Source organism: Nannobrachium achirus (assembly GCF_963921795.1).
Source record: "Nannobrachium achirus genome assembly, chromosome: 1".
NCBI lineage: Eukaryota > Metazoa > Chordata > Actinopteri > Myctophiformes > Myctophidae > Nannobrachium > Nannobrachium achirus.
Window position 1 is genome coordinate 63844538 of NC_137810.1, and position 21603 is coordinate 63866140.

The following is a 21603-nucleotide window of genomic DNA, read 5'->3' on the forward strand; positions in this document are numbered from 1 at the left end:
GCCTACGGCGCTCGGGCGCGAAGAGCAGGACCAAGGTCCGCTGGCCTTCGCGCCGCTTGCAATGTCGTGGACAATAACTGTGACATATCTAACCATAAAACGAGCGCTCCTTCAAACACCGTCTCCTACGTTTGGAACAATAGCGCCCCGGACTGAGCTCACACTTCCTTCAGTGCTTCCTTCCTTTCGCCAGCCTCACCTAGGGTGTGGGGAGAGTGTTTTCTGCTGGTGTTTCAGTCCGAGTGTATCAAAGGGTGCGTTCGGAAATGCGCACCGGGTGTGTGCTCAGTGTAGTGAGTGCCTAAACCCAACCCTAATCCTAACCCTAACCTCAGTAAAACTATGCCTAAACTCAACCCTAACCCTAACCTTAACCTCAGTAAAACTATGCCTAAACCTAACCATAACCCCTAACCCTAACCACACCCTGTGCGCATTTCCGATGATACACTCGGACTGGATACACTCGGACTGAAACACCAGCAGAAAACACTCTCCCTAGGGTGTGGGCGCTGATGACGAGGAGGAGAGAACACGCCCCCAGCGTCCCCCGGTGGGAATCAAACCCAGGACCTTCTATAGCTGTGAGGCTATAGAATACAAATTCAGGTTTGTATGTTTGCCTATAATACAGTACGCCCAGTTCCCACCATGGCCTTGTCTTCTATAGATTTGCAACAACATGCAGGAGTCATCTACTGTATGTCCTTACACTAGACATTTGTGTCTGTGGCAAAGATTTGGCCTGGTCCGTGGCAAATGTCTTTTTACACACCATTATAATGTTCTTATTTTGATCACAATACCCAATTACTGAACATCAAGTGTCCAGGTTTTCTTCAGAATATGTATGACAATGATATAGTGGTTCTCAAATGTTTTATTTGCACAGACCCTTAAATCTGAGTGTCCAAATGAAACCCTACGGAAATGGACACTCTCAGAGTTACAGACCTATTATGGACATTCAGGGCTATCTCTTTATGTTTCTGGTTTTGATACTTTGTTGGCAGTTCATATAGGAAAAGCACATGACAGTAGTACAGTTCAGATACAAGGTCTACTATAAATAGATTTAAACACAAGAAAGCACAATGGCTAGTTTACATTTGGGTCCTTTTGTACTAAATTCATAGAGAAACATTGTTTTAAATGACTCCTATTGTTTCAATGACACTGACAAGACCTAAAAACTCAGAGAGTGTACAAAGGAACCACATGAACCCTAATTGTTTCCATTTGTACACTCTCAGTAAAATCAACATTATTATCCTTGGGGTCTCAGAGATAGAAATACAATTAAATGGGGTTCCGCAGCCGAATGCATGTTAAACTGGGGGTCCTTGAAATTAAAATGGTTGGGAAGCTAGAGCTGTAAATATCTTCTCTTATAGGGGTCCCTAGCATATCTTTTCATCATTTAGTTTAAACCATGGCTCAGAAGGACATGGAGTTTCCATAGCCTCGGGGAGTTGATAACAGCAGCAGTGTTTAGCCGGGCAGTCTGTCTGCAAAGAGGGTGACTACCATGCCAAGTTTAGCAGCACTTGATCAACCATTGCAGCCCAAGAAAGTGAAGAAACCCCCCAAAAAACTCAGACAAAGAAACTGAATTTCTGACTGGTTCCCATACCTAAGCTTTTGCTGAACTGAAGCCACTGTGCCGGGGGGAGTTTTCCCTGGTTTGGACATAGCCCACTAAACAAGTTCCAACCAGTTGTCTGGAACCAGTTCCAGACAATGCATGTTCCAGCATCCAGCTTTTTTAGTGACACGCGCGCGCGCGCACGCACGCACGCACGCACGCACGCACACACACACACACACACACACGTGAGCTCACTTAATGCTTAGGATATGTTTACAGATGAGATATAGTGAGAGCTTTAAGATCCTGTGTGCGTGTGTGTGTGTGTGTGTGTGTGTGTGTGTGTGTGTGTGTGTGTGTGTGTGTGTGTGTGTGTCCGGCTGATTTATCATATCTTGTCGCACATGTCCTGACAAACTGAGGTTGTGGAGAACCCCCCCATCTGAGAGATCTAGGAGAGAGGCAGCACGGTGGTATATGAAATAAGAGAGGTGCGTGCCGGCCTCCCGGCCCCGCTTGCCCCCCACACCCAGGACACACAGGAGCACACGCAGGAGAGAGATAAGAGAGAGTAAAAGGAGGTCATGCAGAAGCCCGCTGCAGAAAGACACACAGGCCTCCGGGCTAAACTGCTGAGGCAGCTCCCTTGAGGCATTCACAGTAGAGTTCTCAGATTCTTCCCAAACCCGACCCGACGTTTTCGTGCCGGGTAGGGCCTAAAATGTATTCTAATTAGTTAATGAATGAAAAAAGAAATTATAATATGTACTATTTTATTACCTTTACTCTGTGTTAGAGTTCTTAAATTGGTAAATGGTGCATTTATATAGCACTTTTATCCAAAGCGCTTTACAGAGATTGTGCATTACATTCACCCATTCACGCACACATTGATACATCGGTGGCAGAGGAAACCATGCAAGGCACCAACCTGCTCACTGGGAGCAACTAGGGGTTCAGAGTCTTGCCCAAGGACCCTTCGACATTCACTCAGGGGGAGCCCGGATTCGAACTGGGAACCCTTCGGGAAAGGTCCGGTTCGACTACAAAATGACGTCACTCGCGAATTCTGAAAAGTATTATATCGAATTAGAGTTTAGAAATGTGTACATCGGAAAGTCATAACTCACCGAACAAAAGTTTGGTTTTGGAGATACTATGTACAGGCCTTTGTCTTCACCCTTCACACACTGAAACCTATTCTTAGGATGAGGGCCAGTGTTTCTTGGACGAAGACCAGAGCAGCATCCAAAAAGGAAAGAACTGGTCAGACATTTGAACAGCACAGTGTGGGAAGCGTCGACCAAAAGTCTGCCAAAATGGTTTGTAATACTAATCTGCTGGCATTCACTCTCGTTTTGGGTTTCAAGTGCTGGCATGCTGTGTATATGTCATTAAGAAAACACAGACAGCCAGACAGCCAGACAGCCAGACAGCCAGACAGACAGACAGACAGACAGACAGACAGACTTTCTTTCTTTCTTTCTTTCTTTCTTTCTTTCTTTCGATAGACTATCCAGACTATATATGTGCCAGTCACTGGTGTGTGCCAGTCACAGGTGTGTGCCTATAGCACCTGAGCATGGGTTCTGCAACTTGTTGAGTTTGTGGTTTCTTCAAGCAGCAACACTGGTGGAAAGATGCCACGTTTGTCCCTTCAGGATAGGGCCTGTGCAATAGGGCAACTCGAGGCAGTTGTTCCAGCTTTCAAAGTGGCAGCATTATTTGGTGCCAGCCCTGGTACCATTTCCAAACTTATGACCAAGTTCCGTGAGACTGGTGAATTCAAGGACCGACCAAAAAGTAACCAAGTCTCTGGAAGTAAGCCTACGGTGCACTGAGGAACCGTAGGCTTACTTCCAGAGACTTACAGGGGAGATTTGTCCAGCGCCACCGCCAGCTGTGTTGCAAAGACAGCTCTCTCTACAGACTGTGAGGAACAGACAGCATGAGGCTGCCCCCCCATCTGAGAGATCTAGGAGAGAGGAGGCACGGTGGTATATGAAATAAGAGAGGCGCGTGCCGGCTTCCGGCTATACTTCCTTTCCACGGCTGCTGGGAGGTCACACGCTGCCATAGAGAGCATGGCAGGATGTGGCTGAACATCTCTTCTGCTGCCTTTACCTGAGAACTCCTTTCATCTTCTTTCTTTCTCTCCCTCTCTTCCTGTTCTGATGTCTGCTTTGATATCAGCCCACACAGCTGGAGGCAGGATGATAGAGAAACCTCTTACTGTCACCAGTTAAAAAAAATCTATGTCTATGTAGAATGTGTTCTAATTTACCTATGCAGTGCAGGATGCGGTGCAGCCTAATGAGCAATTTCCAGATGTGTTGTCAAACGTATGCGCAGCCTATATTTCACACATGGGGTTTCTACTGCAATCAATGGGGCTTTACTTGCACCGCCAGCAAACCCTAGCCTCTTTCTCTCCTGGAGGGTCCCCGTTTATCTGTTCAGTTTAATCTTGACACCAAATCACATTTTTACCCATTATACTTACTAGAAAAAAAGCCCCCTGCGGGGGCCTGGCCCCTTTCCTATTTTCCTACTACTCAAGAGATGGATACAGTCCAGAGGGCAGCTAAGCAATACAAATGTAGGATAGCTCAACATTAAATATGCAGTTTGTTCCAAAATGCAAAATAGTGTAAATGGTGTAAAAAAAAAAAGAAAAGAAAAGAAAATCAGAAATACAAACCCCTCAGGTACAGGCAGGTGGCCTGCTCTGTTTTAGCTGGGTGGGTTATAAAAAGATAGAAAAAAAACCTGGGCGTTTGTTTAGGTGGCATGGGATGTGTAGTGTAGTAGGGAAGGCAAAGTTAAATATTATGTTGAAATAAAGTGTACAATGGTGCTGTTGAATATCCTTTTCTTTATTATGAAGTTGTTGTAGAACATGGAATGATGGGTGACAATGTGTTCTTAGTAGTATACAGTGTCGTCAAATTAAAGAAACAGACAAACATATTCAAGGTTGCATGAATCTGTTTTGAAGCACTTGTGTTATGATGACAGGCAAGTTATGAGAGAAAGGGGAAAGCATGTTTGAATGATCATGTGTAGTAATTCAAAGGAGTTCCTTATATACAATGTTGTCAGTTATGCCCTCGTCATTGCCAATAATAAAAGCTTTCACAGCGTTGGCTTTTTTCCCCCTGGAGAAGGCTGTGTAGAGCTGTCCATGAGCAAACACAGGTTGAGGCAGGTAGATGCCAACTCGTCATTCTCTTGACCTTGACCTTTATTGATGGTAACCCGAGAAAGCCAATCTAATGGGGAATTGCCGTCTGATAAAGGTGAAGGGAAGATCAACACCTCTGTCATGATGAGGGATCCTTGGGAGGAAGACTCTCTCACCCCTATTTGTCCCTACTGCAATTTCACACTCAATTATTCTGGCCATCATGTGCACCATGACCATTCTAGTCCCATTTTTGAGAGTTCTGTCCGGACCAGCTTGCAGGTTCCTAAGTAGCATAACAGGTGATCCTACTTTTAGCTTTAGGTTATGGTCAGGGATTCCAGTGGGTGTCAGTGAATTGAGGAATTCAATGGGCAGAGTATCCTTGTGATTTTCCTCTAGAATTGAATCAGCTGAAAAGTAGACTCTCTCTTCTCCAGGGAACTGAGCCAAGCACCTGTTATTTATGTCTCTGATGTCATTGTTCAGAGGAGTGTATACAGTTCCTTTGAGGAGGTTGTCTTTGTGGCCACATCCATTGTGAAGGTCAGGGAAGGTGTAAGAAATCAGACTGTCTAGATCATGTACCAAGTGCTGGGGAGGAATGTGGATCTGAATGTCTGTGTCGCTGTCTGTTAATGTGCCTTCGCCTAAGGCAAGCAGATAGTCAGAGAAGTCCTTTTCTGATGGATCAGTCCGCATGTTGATGTGAAGCTTGTGCTGGGTCATTAGAGGATAGAGGGGTGACATCTGGATGCAAGCACAAACAATTTGTGCTCTGCTTGCTTTCTTGACAACAGGGAGTGTCTGTCGAGGGTCTCCCCCTAGCAGGACAGTCTTGCCACCCCAAGGTTGTTGCGAGTCCATCAGGTCCCTCAGTGTTCTTTCAACACACTCAACATTAAATCGGTTGACGCTGAAGATCTCATCCCAGATTATTAATTTGCTCTCTTTAATAAGCTTAGCCAGGGAGGACTCGACTTTGAAATTGCAGACAGAGTCTTCAAAGATGGGGATTGGGATCTTGAATCGTGAATGAGCGGTCCTACCACCCTCAAGGTTCTGAGCAGCCAAGCCAGTGCTGCCGACACACAGGACAATGCCATTTTCTGACCGTATTCTAGCTGCAATCAACTTAAATGTAAAGGTTTTTCCGTAGCCTGCAGGTGAGTTCAGAATGAACTGTCTTGTGATGTTGTGCTCCTTTGGTGTATATGCTGCCTGATAGACAGCATCACAGAGTTGTTGCTGTTCCTCATTCAGCTTAGGCGTAAGCAAGAGTACAGTTTCTTGCTGCTCCATAGTGTTGAATTGCTCGGATCGGAAGAGTTTAAGGATCTTTTCATGCTCAGATAGAGCTCTTGGTTGTGGCAAGTCTTTGTAGTTGGCTAGACAACTTCCCATTTGGGACAGCTCATCATCAATTGCCAGCAGCACCAACAAGTAGGTCGGGAGTGGCTTATTGTCGGTAACAGCCTGTAACACGGCACCAGATTGTGTATGAAGTCCTTATCGACTGAATCTCTGGAGCACATTTGTGCGTTTGCCTCGTCATGGACAAAGTCATCACTGAGCTGCTCCAAGAAGTTGTCAAGAAGAAGTTGTGGCTGTGATGGGTGGCAGTAGTGTAGAATGATGGCAAATGTTTCTCTGACCTTCCTTGAAGATCCATAGCTTGAGACATCATGCATGGCAGCAGTCCATTCTGCATCATCCTCAAGCAACCCCATGGCTCGAGCTGTGTCTTTGAAGGTGTCATAGTTGATGCCATCATGCACCTTAAAGGGATATTCCACTTTCAACAGGGAGCAGTGGTAGGGCTTCTCTCCCCATACACACCCATTGTAACTTCAAACTCTATTTTAACCATGATAGATTCATTAAAAACACCCATTATCTTTTTCTGGTGACTCATTTTACCTTCCTAATGCGTGAGCAGGCCGTGTTTTTTCGATACCTTTTTTCATTTATTTTTAATAATTATTTGGAAAAATGGAAAAAATGAAATACAAAAAAATAATTATTAAAAATAAATGAAAAATGTTATCGAAAAAACACGGCCTGCTCACATATTAGGAGGGTAGTATGAGTCACCAGAAAAAATAATGTGTGTTTTTAATGAATCTATCATGGTTAAAATGAAGTTTAAAGTTACAATGTGTGTGTGTGGGGAGAGGCCCTGGGCCTGGAGGGCCTGGTAACATTTACATCAAATATTTAAATATTCAATGAAGCTAATTAAAAACTGTTCAGGGTGTTCATAAAAGCCTGATTAGATGATAAAATTACCAAAAGTTTTTTTGAAAGTGAAATACCCCTTTAAGGTCCTCATAGCCCAGTGGTCCTCTGATGTGGGCTAGGAGTAATTTCATGTAGAATCTCTCTCCTTGCACTACTGATACTTTGCACATGCGTCCTATTGTCCTTGGAGTGTGTCCGTCCATTGGTGTCATGTGTCTTTGATTCCACTTGTGTTGCGCCGCATCCCAAGTGTAATGTTCAGGAATATCCATGTAAAGATATTGCCTTGCGTTTGGGTCTGTGCGGTTTAGTTGGAAGAAGGCAGCAGTCAAGGCCTCCTGTGCATGGCCATCTGTGAAGACGATATTCTGTTGGCCTTCTGTGTGGATAGCAAGGGTGAGCACAGCAGGGAATCTACCCTGGGTTTTGTATTCCATAGTTCTCCAGTGTGCCTCATGAGCGTCAATGGTCCTGGCATTGATGAAATTGGAGATCTCATCCCTATCGTCAATGATGACGGTTCCAACATCAACTCCCTTATGGATGTACTTGTAGAGGTATTTGATTGTAGCGAAGGATCCGACAAATTCTACATTGAGGTGGCACGCAAAAGTGAAATGGGGGGGGGGGGGGGCATGCAGTCTCCGGCACTCCCTCTCTCTCTCTCTCTCTCTCTCTCTCTCTCTCTCTCGCTGCCTAACGCAAAGTGAAATGGGGGGGGGGGGGGGGGGGGGGGGGGGGGGGTTGCATCAGTCTGCCTACAGGCTAAAAATTGGGGGGAAATTAGCCAGATATTGTGAGATTATGACACATGTGTGCATATTTGAACCGGGAAAATTGATTCTTCCATTCTGTTTTTTCGGTGCCCCAGTGTGGCCCTGCACTGCCTATACTGTGTGGTGGCCCAGTCAGGCCCTTACTGTGTGGTGGCCCAGTCAGGCCCTTCGGTGCCTATACTGTGTGGTGGCCCAGTCAGGCCCTTCGGTGCCTATACTGTGTGGTGCCCCAGTCTGGCCCTGCGCCGCCTACAGGCGAAAAATTGGGAATAAAATCTAAACATTCTGTGATTATGAAAAGTAGAGACGCATCTGAAGGTGGAAAAGTTGATGGTCAGCAAGGCATATGCGTTATTGATTTTTGTATTATGTTTTTTAGACAATTGAACAACTGCTGAACGTGGAGTTGCAGATGCACACACGCACACACGGAGAGACATACACACTATAGCATTCTGATTAGTTAGTGAGGATGAGGGCCAGTGTTTCTTGGACGAGGACCACAGCAGCATCCAAAAAGGAAAGAACTGGTCAGACATTTGAACAGCACAGTGTCTTCAGATGAACCCAGCATGGGAACTGACATCTTATTTGCAGTGGTTTAAGTACTGTACTTAAAGTGGAAGACCACCCATTTTCAATATTGAACTATGTCATTAATATACCTTAGAGGAGTTGTGTGGAAATAGAAAAAAGGTTCCCCCTCTTCTGTGTTGCCTAGAACTGGAGGATTGATTTTGACAATGTGTGATGTCATCAAGTTGTACTTTACAATACAAACCCCAAAATCAATCCTCCAGTTCTAGGCAACACAGAAGAGGGGGAACTTTTTTTTTTATTTCCACACAACTCCTCTAAGGTATATTAATGACATAGTTCAATATTGAAAATGGGTGGTCTTCCCCTTTAAGTACACTTTTGAGGTATTTGTACTTTACTTGAGTATTTCCAATTTCCAATACTTTTACTTCTACTCCACTACATCTCAGATCCAATTGTAATTGTACTAATTTGTGTGTGTGTGTGTGTGTGTGTGTGTGTGTGTGTGTGTGTGTGTGTGTGTGTGTGTGTGTGTGTGTGTGTGTGTGTGTGTGTGTTTTATATCACTTTTATCTTGATTATAGTCACGTTTAACGAGGTACAGCTGGTTAGCTTTGGGCATTGACCAACACACCCAAACATGTGGGAAGCGCCGACCAAAAGTCTGCCAAAATGGTTTGTAATACTGTTCTGCTGGCATCCACTCTCGTTTTGGGATTCAAGTGCTGGCATGCTGTGTATATGTCATTAAGAAAACACAGACAGACAGACTTTCTTTCTTTCTTTCTTTCTTTCTGTCTGTCTGTCTGTCTGTCTGTCTGTCTGTCTGTCTGTCTGTCTGTCTGTCTGTCTGTCTGTCTGTCTGTCTGTCTTTCTTTAGATAGACTATCCAGACTATATATGTGCCAGTCACTGGTGTGTGCCAGTCACGGCTAAATCGATATTCCGAAGGCCTGAAAATCTTGTTGCTTTTAACAAGTAAATTAAGAATTACCATGGGTGATTTGAGGGGCCCGACAGTCACACATGTGGTCAGTGTCACAATGACCCACATTGCACGCACCAGGCTGAGAGCGAGCACTTGCATTCAGCGGCAGCAGCTGCTTGCTTCTCCCCCCAGTGCAGCATGAGCAGCATCATTCATTACTCGGTGCAAAGTTTGTTTTAGTGCTTTGATTGCAAAGTGTCGTCGTGATGGAGAAATCTGATCCAATAAAGACGAGTCCGGAGTCAACAGCTGCGGTGCGCTAGGGAGTTAATTGGTATTTATCCTAGATTTGCGCTTTTAGCTGGTGATGTAATTAATTATTTTGGAGCAGATTCCAATATTAAAAGGCTGGGTGTGTGTCTGCCTGTCTCTCCGCTCCTATAGTTGAACAGCAGCATGTTATAATTTCAGTGAGAGCTTGAAAATGTATCTCTTTCTCTCTCTCTCGGACTTTAAGGCCATTGGAAAATCACCACGTGCCCGCCAGTCACAGGTTTGTGCCTAGCACCTGAGCATGGGTTCTGCAACTTGTTGAGTTTGAGGTTTCTTCAAGCAGCAACACGGGTGGAAAGATGCCACGTTTGTCCCTTCAGGATAGGGCCTGTGCAATAGGGCAACTCGAGGCAGTTGTTCCAGCTTTCAGAGTGGCAGGATTACTTGATGTCAGCCCTGGTACCATTTCCAAACTTAGGACCAAGTTCCGTGAGACTGGTGAAGTATAGGACAGACCAAAAATTAACCAAGTCTCTGGAAGTAAGCCTACGGTGCACTGAGGAACCGTATAGGCTTACTTCCAGAGACTTACAGGGGAGATTTGCTCAGCGCCTGCGGTACCAAAGACAGCTCTCTCTACAGACTGTGAGGAACAGACTGCATAAGGCTGCCAGGAGGCCTGGAATGACGGCCCGTCACCGTCAGGCCCATTTGCACTGGTGCCGACAGCACAGACAGTGGAACTTTCAAATGTGGGGCAACGTCATGTTCAGTGATGAATTGAGGTTCTGTCTGCGGAAGGTGGATGGCAGGATCAAAGTGTGGAGACGGCTGGGAGAACACTTTGCAGATTGCTGCACAGATGTGACATCTTTCCATGGGGGCAGTGTCATGGTGTGCGGTGGTATCTCACTCACAGGCAAGACAGAACTTGTCATCATTGAAGCAGGGGCGTCAATTGGGTATATGGCAGGGGTATGCAGCTGCCATACCCTGGGTCCAGGGGGGGAAATAAAAGTTACTTTTAAATACAAATCCATGAATGTCTCTTTGTCTATCAATTCTGTTCTGGTTATTATGTTAAATTACAGTAAAATAACTACAAATGCAACATTTTACAAAATGGTCACTTTAACAAGGTATTATAATTATATTCTCCACACTTATATTCTCCCCATCTTGACAAAATGGTATATTCATCCCAGGTTCTGCAGGTCAGCTGCACAGGTGCAATGCATTATTGTTAATTGTGGCACGTTTACTAACATGCCAAGTTTACCTGCACTTGAACAACCCTAGAAACGGGGAAAAAACATAGAATGTACCTTGTATCATGCCTGTTGCTAAGGTATGGCAACATGACTGGTTCGCACGCGTGCAAAACACCAGTCATGTTGCCATACCGTAGCTTTTTCTGAACTGACGCCACTGCATTGAAGGCAGTCTCACTGCAGTGAGATATCGGGATGAGATTCTGGATCCAGTGGCGATCCCAGAATTTGGGACCTAACGCTATCCAACGCTCGCCCCCCACGGAGCCACAATCATCACAATCATCACAATCATCAGAGAGTATACCTCTAGAATTTGGGATGAAATGGCTTGCTGTGAGTCCAGACTGAGGGCCACTTCACCTCTGGTACAACCAGATCTTATTTTATTGTTGTTTGGGACACAATCAACACAATCCTGAGTTATTCTTTGTGTTCAATCTGTGTTTTGAGATATTTTAGTATTTCAGCTGTGCTAGTGATGCGTTTTGCATCATATGATGCAGCATGATGATGCAAAATGCATCATATGATGCAAAATGCATCACTAGCACTGCTGAAATACTAAAATATCTCAAAACACAGATTGAATACAAAAAATCAAACCTCGGTTCGAAGTGGAGTGGTGAATCTGAGCAGCGTGCGTGCGTGCGTGCGTGCGTGCGTGCGTGTATGTGTGTGTGTGTGTTGAGTGTGCCTGGCCTGCACAAAACAGCAACCCTCTTTAACTAGTGTGTTGTGTGTGGCCACTCAAGGTATTGCCAGGCTACGGACACGGCCAGCCAGCCACCCAGCCACCCACCCACCCACCCACGGACATACCCACGGACATACCTGTGTATTGGGAGTGCTTTCACCACTCCAAAAATAACTCAGGATTGTGTTGATTGTGTCCCAAACAATTATAAAATAAGATCTAGTTGTCCCAGAGGTGAAGTGACCCTTTAACCTAATTAAACAACTTGGGCGAGCTGCACGTGCTAGAGTGACCAACAGAACCACGTTGGCTGACTTGCAACAAATGCTGGTTGAGGAATGGGATGCCATCCCAGTGCAAAATGTACCCTACTGTAGGTGGGGTTGGCAAAAGGGCCTTTCTGTGTGGAGTTTGCATGTTCTCCCTGTTTCTCCTGGTAGGTACCCTCACTATGTGCAACCGGGGAAACTCCCCCTGTCAGGTGAAAAGAACTTGGACTCCATGCATAGAAGGAAGCATGAGGTCAGTCCGTTGTCTCGCCAGGTATTACAGGCCATTTGGGCAAATCTTTGGTCGGCGCTACCCACACGTTTGGCTGTGTTGCTCATTCCACGAATGGCTGATGCCTCGTTGTAAAGGTGACTAATCAACTATAAAAAATATATATACACAATATCAATTTGTATTATTAAAGGGGAGATATATAATGAACCAAAGTCAAGTTTCCTTACTTTTTGTGAACAGGTTTTATGTTACTTTGCAGAATGATTAATATTACAAAATATACATTAAACACTTATACCCTATATACATTTCAGACATTTGAAAATAGCCGATCTACAATCTCACATTGTGAGCTTGTACATCTGCTACTTTCAAAAGATTGTTATTCGTTTTATCATTTTAATGGGACATTCTGCATAATGAATACTTTTACTTTAAGTATATTTTGATGCCAATGCTTTTGTACTTTTATTCAAGTACTGTATATTTTGAATTCCGGACTTGTACTTGTAACAGCTAGTACTTCTATATTGCAGTATTGATACTTTTACTTAAGTAAAACATTTGAGCACTTTTTTCCACCATGCTGACAGACATACAGTAATTAATGTTATCAGCTTCATTCACTGACACTAGGTGCTTGGTAAATGCTGCTTGTCAGAGGGTGTGAGTGACGACAAGGTGGAAGATTCTTCAAATATCTTGTCATACAAAACAATCAATCCAACGGTGTGACTCCACCCAGGTGGCATCGGTCCCAGAGACCTACAGCACATTCAGAACGTCGTCCAATGTAGGCTACTGTAGTTGTGTTCAATAGACTACTGTATGTTTGGAAAGATGACAGAGTCGTTTCCACCTGTGTGTGTGTGTGTGTGTGTGTGTGTGTGTGTGTGTGTGTGTGTGTGTGTGTGTGTGTGTGTGTGTGTGTGTGTGTGCGCGCGCGCGCAACGTGTTTATGTGTATGCGTCATAATCTTTGAAGTCAGAAGTTGAATCGTATTGTATTCTTATCTACATTGTATTGCATAACCGAAGAAATAGGGAAAACCCAGCCTCTGATGATTCATGGAAAATCCAAGTTCAAGTTCGAGTTTATTGTTCAGTTTATTGTCTGTTTACACAAGTGCCAGCATAGAGCTGGGAGGTGTGCTGCATTTAGAAAAAATCACACCCGTGTGAAGTGGAGCTGTGTGTGTGTGTGTGTGTGTGTGTGTGTGTGTGTGTGTGTGTGTGTGTGTGTGTGTGTGTGTGTGTGTGTGTGTGTGGATCATGTGTACCGATTTTTGTGACATTTGAAGAAAATATGTAGGAAAAGGAGCAAAAAGTGTGTTTTGGAGAAAATTCAAGATGGCGGAAAATCTATCATGGCGCAAATGGGCGTGGCCTATATGGGGAGATGCGTCATGACCCAAGGAATCCAGGGAAAAAATATTTTTAATTTTCCGACCTACGGTTCAAGAGTTACAGGCCAAAACGTAAAGTGGGGTGTTATGGCGCCACCATGCGGCCAAATGACACAATTATTTTTTATTTAATCCTTGAAATCATTATGAACATCCTCTCCAAGTCTTGAAACTCTAGCCCCTATGGTTTGCGAGAGACAAATAATTGAATGTGAGTTTTTGCGATTCCCATTATAAGTCAATGGGGAAAATTAATTCACTAATAAATTAATATCAATTAAACTATTGAACCTTTCTCTTAGCAAGTTACTAGCCCACGATTCCCGAGTAAGCCGGTCGATTTGACATATGGCGCGAGTGTGTGGTGGCAAAACTGTGGGACTAGTAGCGTGCCGAAGTTTAGGAAGTTCAGGCTACATACAGACACACACACACACACACACACAGACCCACACGGCCACGTATAGGGAGCCTGTGCTTCACACAGCTCCAAAAATCACACCCGTGTGAAGTGGAGCTGTGTGTGTGTGTGTGTGTGTGTGTGTGTGTGTGTGTGTGTGTGTGTGTGTGTGTGTGTGTGTGGATCATGTGTACCGATTTTTGTGACATTTGAAGAAAATATGTAGGAAAAGGAGCAAAAAGTGTGTTTTGGAGAAAATTCAAGATGGCGGAAAATCTATCATGGCGCAAATGGGCGTGGCCTATATGGGGAGATGCGTCATGACCCAAGGAATCCAGGGAAAAAATATTTTTAATTTTCCGACCTACGGTTCAAGAGTTACAGGCCAAAACGTAAAGTGGGGTGTTATGGCGCCACCATGCGGCCAAATGACACAATTATTTTTTATTTAATCCTTGAAATCATTATGAACATCCTCTCCAAGTCTTGAAACTCTAGCCCCTATGGTTTGCGAGAGACAAATAATTGAATGTGAGTTTTTGCGATTCCCATTATAAGTCAATGGGGAAAATTAATTCACTAATAAATTAATATCAATTAAACTATTGAACCTTTCTCTTAGCAAGTTACTAGCCCACGATTCCCGAGTAAGCCGGTCGATTTGACATATGGCGCGAGTGTGTGGTGGCAAAACTGTGGGACTAGTAGCGTGCCGAAGTTTAGGAAGTTCAGGCTACATACAGACACACACACACACAGACCCACACGGCCACGTATAGGGAGCCTGTGCTTCACACAGCTCCAAAAATAAGGTTTACTCTGTCGAACATAAAGAAGCTGTATTTCAAAAATCACACCCGTGTGAACTGAGCGGTGGTCGTGGAGGCTGCGCAACAGCAAAACAAATATATAATAATAATAATAATTATAATAAAAAATATTTTAAAAATATTTTAAAAATAATAATAATACAAAAATATATATATGGGGGGGGGGGGGGGGGGGGGGGGGGTGCTTGCTTGCGTGTGAGAGAGAGAGCCATCCATCCATCCATGTCACTCAGACCACCACTGGTATTGCAGTTGATGCTCAGGGCAGACTAGACTCAACAGCACCTCTCTGGTCACCAGAGGTACTTAGGCTACATACGGACGCACCCACCCACCCACCCACCCACCCACATACATAGACGGATACACACACGGCCACGCTATGGAGACGGTGTGACCACCGCTCAAAAACATGGTTACCCATTATAGTGCTAGAGAAGATGAAGTGATCAAACAGTACCGAGCTGCCCCCTGGGGGGGACAGTTGCTGCGTCTGCTCAAATGTTATTATTAAGCTGTAAGGTGATGGATGTTTGTTTTTGTCTTGTTTATTTTGTTTTGTTTTGTTTTGTGTTGTAATGTTTTGTCCTTTTCTTGGTGTTGTGTTGTTACATCTGTACATTTTGTGAAAATTTTAACTTTGACACTTTTGTACTTTTTGTAAAAAAAAGGAAAATCTTTAATAAACAGATATATATAGGCCTATATAAAAACACACATAGACACCTATACAGACTTCAACGCAAAACCAGCAATAAAACAAGTCCACCTGGAATTTCTTTAACTTTTTCTCTGCCATTTTAAACATAGCTGTAGTGAGCAGCTGCCAAATTGTCCTTACCTTTTAACGTGGGCACGCGCACGCATCGTGCACAATCTGTGCGCGACTCATCTAGTAGACGTGTAGACTCGGTGACAAGCTTTCGAATACAAAAAACCCCATTGAAAAAGACATATCCGTTGCCACGCTGTATCTCTGCTTATCAGCCAGTGTTTACATGAAAAAGCATTGAAAAAAGCCAACTGTGCCCTATGGTAACACGTGGACACGTTCGCGCACAAAACGCACGATATGTGCGGGGATCATAATCCAGGCGTGTAGAGACTGGATCAAAGTTTCCAAACGCAAAAATCCGATTGAAAAACGAACGTTCCATCGCCCAGTAGCTTCCACTTCTGTTACACAGTAAACCAATGGAGGCGGGACTATGGCCCAGGCTCAGACTGGATACGGAAAGCTGGATCCGGTCCAGACCGGAAATGACCGGATACAGTTAGGGGGGCGGGCCTAAAGAGCCAGAATCAGCAAAAATCTGCGCTAATACTTTTAATCCTTTCATAATGATTAAAGCTAATTAAACTTTGCGGGCTCTACGGGCATGGCAGCGCGGTACAGCGGGAAATCTACGGTCTCTATACGGGGATCGCGAGGTATGAGTTAATTCTAAATTCCCAAAATTCTAAAAGTTCATTCCGCCTATCTACCGGTACCTCCCTGCCTATTTAGGAGGGTGATGGCATGGGGCACAAAAGAGTTCTTAGTCCTGTTCAGCCGGCACCGCGGGCATGTGTGTGTCTGTGTGTGTCTGTGTGCGTGCGTGCGTTCGTGCGTGTGTTTTCTTCACTTGGCTGCACACACTGTACGTCACTACATTATAAATAACTGGAGGCAGAGATGTGTAATTGTGTGTGTATCCACAAGTTTCCTGTGTCCCATGAGTTGCGTATCACTTGACTTCCTGTTCCTTGCTGTTGCTGCTGTAAGCCTGTCACACCTGAATCGCTGTGTGATTACTTAATCTTTGTTTAGTGATTTGAATCAGCTGTGTGGAGGAAGTTTCTGTTTACATAAAGTGCCCATTGATCACTTATAGTCACTATAGTCACTATAAGAGTGACCTGTATCACACTGTCTATAATGCATTCTTATTATGTATTACAACTATTGAATTATACAGCTTTCAATCACAGATGCTTTCTAAATGTGGGTTTGGCTGTGTGCATGCAATGATATTAATACAGCAATGGAGTACATTAAAATGATCAGAAGGCTCTGTTTCCTCACTCTCAGAGTTAAACACGTAAAACACGCACGCACGCACGCACGCACGCACGCACGCACTCACACACACATGCAAGCACCGTGATGCATGATCATAAGGCTCTGTTTTCACACTCAAAGAGTTAAACACGTAAAGCACGCACGCACAGTCGCACACACACACACGCACTGTGATGCAAGCACACACACACACACACACACACACACACACACACACACACACACACACGCACACACACACGCACGCACGCACACACACACGCACACACACATATATATAAATAAAAGAGCCATTAGTTCTGGGAGCCAGCAGAGACTGGGTTGCTTTAAATGTTGTGGTTACTTGTGGTCACAAGCAATTAAGTGCGCCTGAGTAGTCGTAACGGGTCTGTGTGTCAGACTAATTTTCATTAATTAAAACGGGAGCGTTTGCGTCGATGTTGACTCGACGCACCCGGTGGAGCCGGGGAGTAATAAAACGAGAAAAGAAAATATATATTTGTCTGCATCTGCCTTTCCTTTTCTTGAACTATACTTCTGTCAGTATATAATCACACTTAGCTGAAGACAAAACATTCTTGCCTTTCATTAGCCAATAAATAAAGGCTTTTAAAATGTACCACAAGTTAGGCGTGTTTGCTTTTCTTTCCCCTTGTACCAAAGTGCAAAAAAACTAAACTGTGCAGAGAACTGCTCTGATAACAAGGAACAACAGTGCCCGATCACACAAAGACCTGTTATAATCCGAATCCTCAACCATTGCATCTAACACAAACTTCAACTGAAAAGTGTCAGTGTCAGAGTAGATGGCAGTCAGAGTACAGCATCTTGCAATGGGCCTGGGCGGGGTTGCACCAGCTGTTACTAAGTTATAACGTAGCCTAGTTGTAACGTAAAGTCAAGACGTACGCATTACTAAAATGTCAGGTGTTGCACCACACAAATTAGTTCTTACGTATCTCTAAGTAACAACTAAATATTTACACCACCCCTTGGGCAGCACTAAGTCTTTACTAAGTAACCTATCTCTATGGGAGTAGAGCAACTTCACTACTAACGTGGTAGACAGCATTATATCGGCTATTTAATTAATTCAACAATGAAACGACCCATCTGTTTAAAACATACATTAAGCCCTATATACATTTCGGCCATTTGAAAATAGCCGATCTACAAGCTCACGATGTGTCTGCTATTAATAGAGTATTTCTATATTGCAGGATTGATACTTTTTTAATTCATTTGAGTACTTTTCAACCACTGCATATACAGCACAACAGCGAATTGAACGGTGCGCTGCCACGCTCTCTTCCCCCGTGTCTCCAAATATGCGTTGCTCTGCGTTACTTCACAACGGGGAAAATGTATGAGGCCAATATAATTTGTGATACAATCCGTTGCAGGGCAGTGCGCTGCGCAGGGATGCGCTCGCCCTGTGCACTCATATCAGTGACTTGTGTACATGCCAGTGGAGAGACGGAGGTCTCTGTTGACAAAAGACGATACAAGCTTTATTTCCTTACTAGAAACCAGTGGCGTAACAACATTGTGAAAGGCCCTGGTGCAGATATTAGTTGTGGGCCCCCCCGCAAGCGACATTTGAAATGTTTATTTATGTCCACATAAGCAGAAGTACAAGAATGTACAAAGGACATAAACAATACAATATCATTGCAGTAAGCACTGGTGCCTAACTCTGTCCCCTCTAGGGGGAGCACAAAGCCAGGAGACATTTGGCAAAAATCTGGTATTTCCGGTTATAAAGTCGGCCAAAATGGGTATTTTTGGGTATAAAGTCGACTAAAACGAGTTTCCTTTATTAAGTCATTTTCTGATGTCTTTGGGGCTTCAGGGGAGGACCTGGATATGTTGCTTGGTGGGCACCTTTTTTTAATAGGCCTATAAACATGACCAGGGCTCTGACATGACCAAATAAATTGAACACTAGGTCTACAATGCAAGCCTTTCAGTGCTGCACATTAAATAGACGCGACCCATCCTGACTGATTGACACACAGCTGACAGGTCTCAAAGGATGATTGGACAAATTATCATTCACTCGGCACTCCACCAGCTAGGGCCTAGCCTAGGCAGCTACTCAGCACTACCTAAACCCATTCTCAGACTACTTTACCGACCCACCCCTGGCACCCCACTCGGGGGCCCACTCAGGTGGGGCCTGTTTTCTTTTTTTCCTCCTCCTCCATGGGCCCCTGCGTGTCTGGGCCCCGGTGCGTCGGCACCAGCTGCACACTCCATATTTACGCCACTGCTAGAAACAGTTAGTTTTCATTGGTTTCGGGAGCTATGACGTAATTTTATGCGACTATACTTTACTTTAGGAACAGTCTACGCATTACTAGTTACGTTATGCCTTAAGCAGTCGTGGTGCAACACCTGTTAGTAACTCACTTAGTTGCAAACTAACTAGTAGTTACTAAGCCTCTAGTAAGGACTTTACTCCCTAACTTAGGGCAGAACTTACGTTCTGGTGGTGCAACTGGCCCCTGGTGTACAAGATACTTTATTGTTATACCTTGAGATGTTTTCTTTACTGTATTAATGTCTGTATAGCACTTTGGTACGATGAAAGTTGCTTTAAAATGTGCTCTATAAATAAACGTGATTTGATTTGATTTCATTTCATTTGATTTCATTTGATTTGATTTGAAAACGTTAAGGATGTCCACAATTACAACACAAGAGGCAGCGCTATAGAACACGTTCAACCCAGAGTCACTGAGGCCATGCACCTTATTCTAACGCTTTGTTGCTTGCAGAAAATAACGGACCCACAAGCTCACAAACTCGTCCTGTAGGCTACTTCAGTACAATTATGAGGTAACTTTCCATAAATGGACATAGTATTTCCAATTTACAGTACTTTTACTATTACTCCATTGCATCTCAGAGGCAAATATTGTCCTTTTACTCTGCTACAATTAATTGAAAACTTTAGTTATTATTTACGTTTGATTATTATTACAAAACATACATTGAACACTTCAGCCTTATATTTCGGCCATTTGAAAATAGCTGATCTACAAGCTCACAGTGTGAGCTTGTAGATCTATGATCCACGGGCCGCTGCTATTCGTGTGGCCAGGGCAGACGTCAGTGCCTATCAAATATGCTACTTTGAAAGGGTCACGAGGGCAGACGCACGTGCGTTACAGGTAAGTTAACAACTGTCTGCCACGCTGCTGCTAATTAACAATAATACATCGAACCCGCCACAGCCATGACTACAGAAATGCCTGCATCCTAGCCTTTACGGAGACCTGGTTTTCCGAGAAGGATTCCGACAGGGTCCTAGAGGTGGACGGATTCGGGGCGCCTATCCGGCTAGATAGAGACGCCGTTGTAACAGGCAAGTCAAAAGCCGGCGGGGTATGCTTGTATATTAATGAACGGTGGTGCAAATCTGTCATCGTCCGGGAGAAACTCTGTACAGCTGACATTGAACTTCTCTCTGTTTCATTGCGTCCTCCTTATCTGCCCCGGGAATTCCCACAGATTTTTGTGACTCTTGTGTACACCCGAAGGCAAATGAAGCTAATGCATGTGAGATTATCTATCAAGTCACACAGAGGCTACGTTCAATTTCCCCAGACGCACCCAATATTATTCTTGGGGACATGAACCACTGTACCTTGAAAAGCACTCTGAGAGACTTGTTGTCAAATGCCCTACCAGAAATAGCAAAATCATTGATTTATGCTATGGAAATATTAAGGGTGCATATAAATCTATCCAACATCCACCTTTGGGTGAATCCGATCACAATTGCATTCATCTTATCCCTGTGTATCGCACTGTATTGAAACGAGGTAAAGTGCAGAGCTTTCAGGTGAAAGACTGGAATGACAATGCCTGCCTCACTTTACAGGGGCGCCTATTTTGTTTAGATGCAGGTCTTATAGGCTGGATTTTTGACTTTCTTACCAATAGATCACAACAGGTAAAAGTCAATGGTATTTTGTCCAGCCTATTAACATCTTCTACCGGCTCACCTCAGGGTTGTGTATTGTCCGCCTTCCTGTACATCTTATACACAAATGACTGCTTTAGTCACCATGCCAACAGATTCATTATCAAGTATGCTGACGATTCTGTCGTTGTCAGCCTGCTTGGTGATGATGAAGATGTCCATGGCCAAGTGCTTGATGATTTTCTTTCATGGTGCGAGGATGCCTTTCTACAATTGAATATCTCAAAAACAAAAGAGATGTGTGTTGACTTCAGGAAATCCTCCCCAGTTATCCAGAACAGTGTTGTCCACGGTCGACAAGTTGAACTGGTTAACACCTATAAATATTTGGGTACTACATTCGATAGTAAGCTGAAATTTGATGTGAACTGTGAAATGTTGTGCAAGAAAGGTCAGCAACGCCTCTATTGTTTAAGGAGGCTTGCCAAATTTCGCGTTGACAAATCTTTAATGAGTGCTTTTTTGAATCTATAATCTCCTTCTCCATCATCTGTTGGTATGGAAACCTGAACATAAAAGACAAAAACCACCTTGGAAGAATTGTGAGAACGGATTCAAAGATAGCTTCAGTAGCCTGGATCACGTCTTCCAAAGACAGGTGCTAAAGAAAGCCAAGTCCATTCGCATGGACAGTTCTCATCCTCTCAGCTGTGAGTACAAGCTGCTTCCTTCTGGCCTTCGCCTGGAGTGTGCAGTGGTCACAACAAATAGGCATAAGTTTTCCTTTGTGCCTGCTTCGATAAAGGCTTTAAATGCTGATATGAGGAGGAGGTAATCTGTTGCTTTGGGAGAAATGAAATGATGCGAATTCAATATATGGCCTATGATTGTTGCTTTTTCTTTTTTGTTCTTTACTTCTGGCTGAGATCATGAACTGCTACCCTGTTTTTATTGCTCTATGTGTCTTATGTGT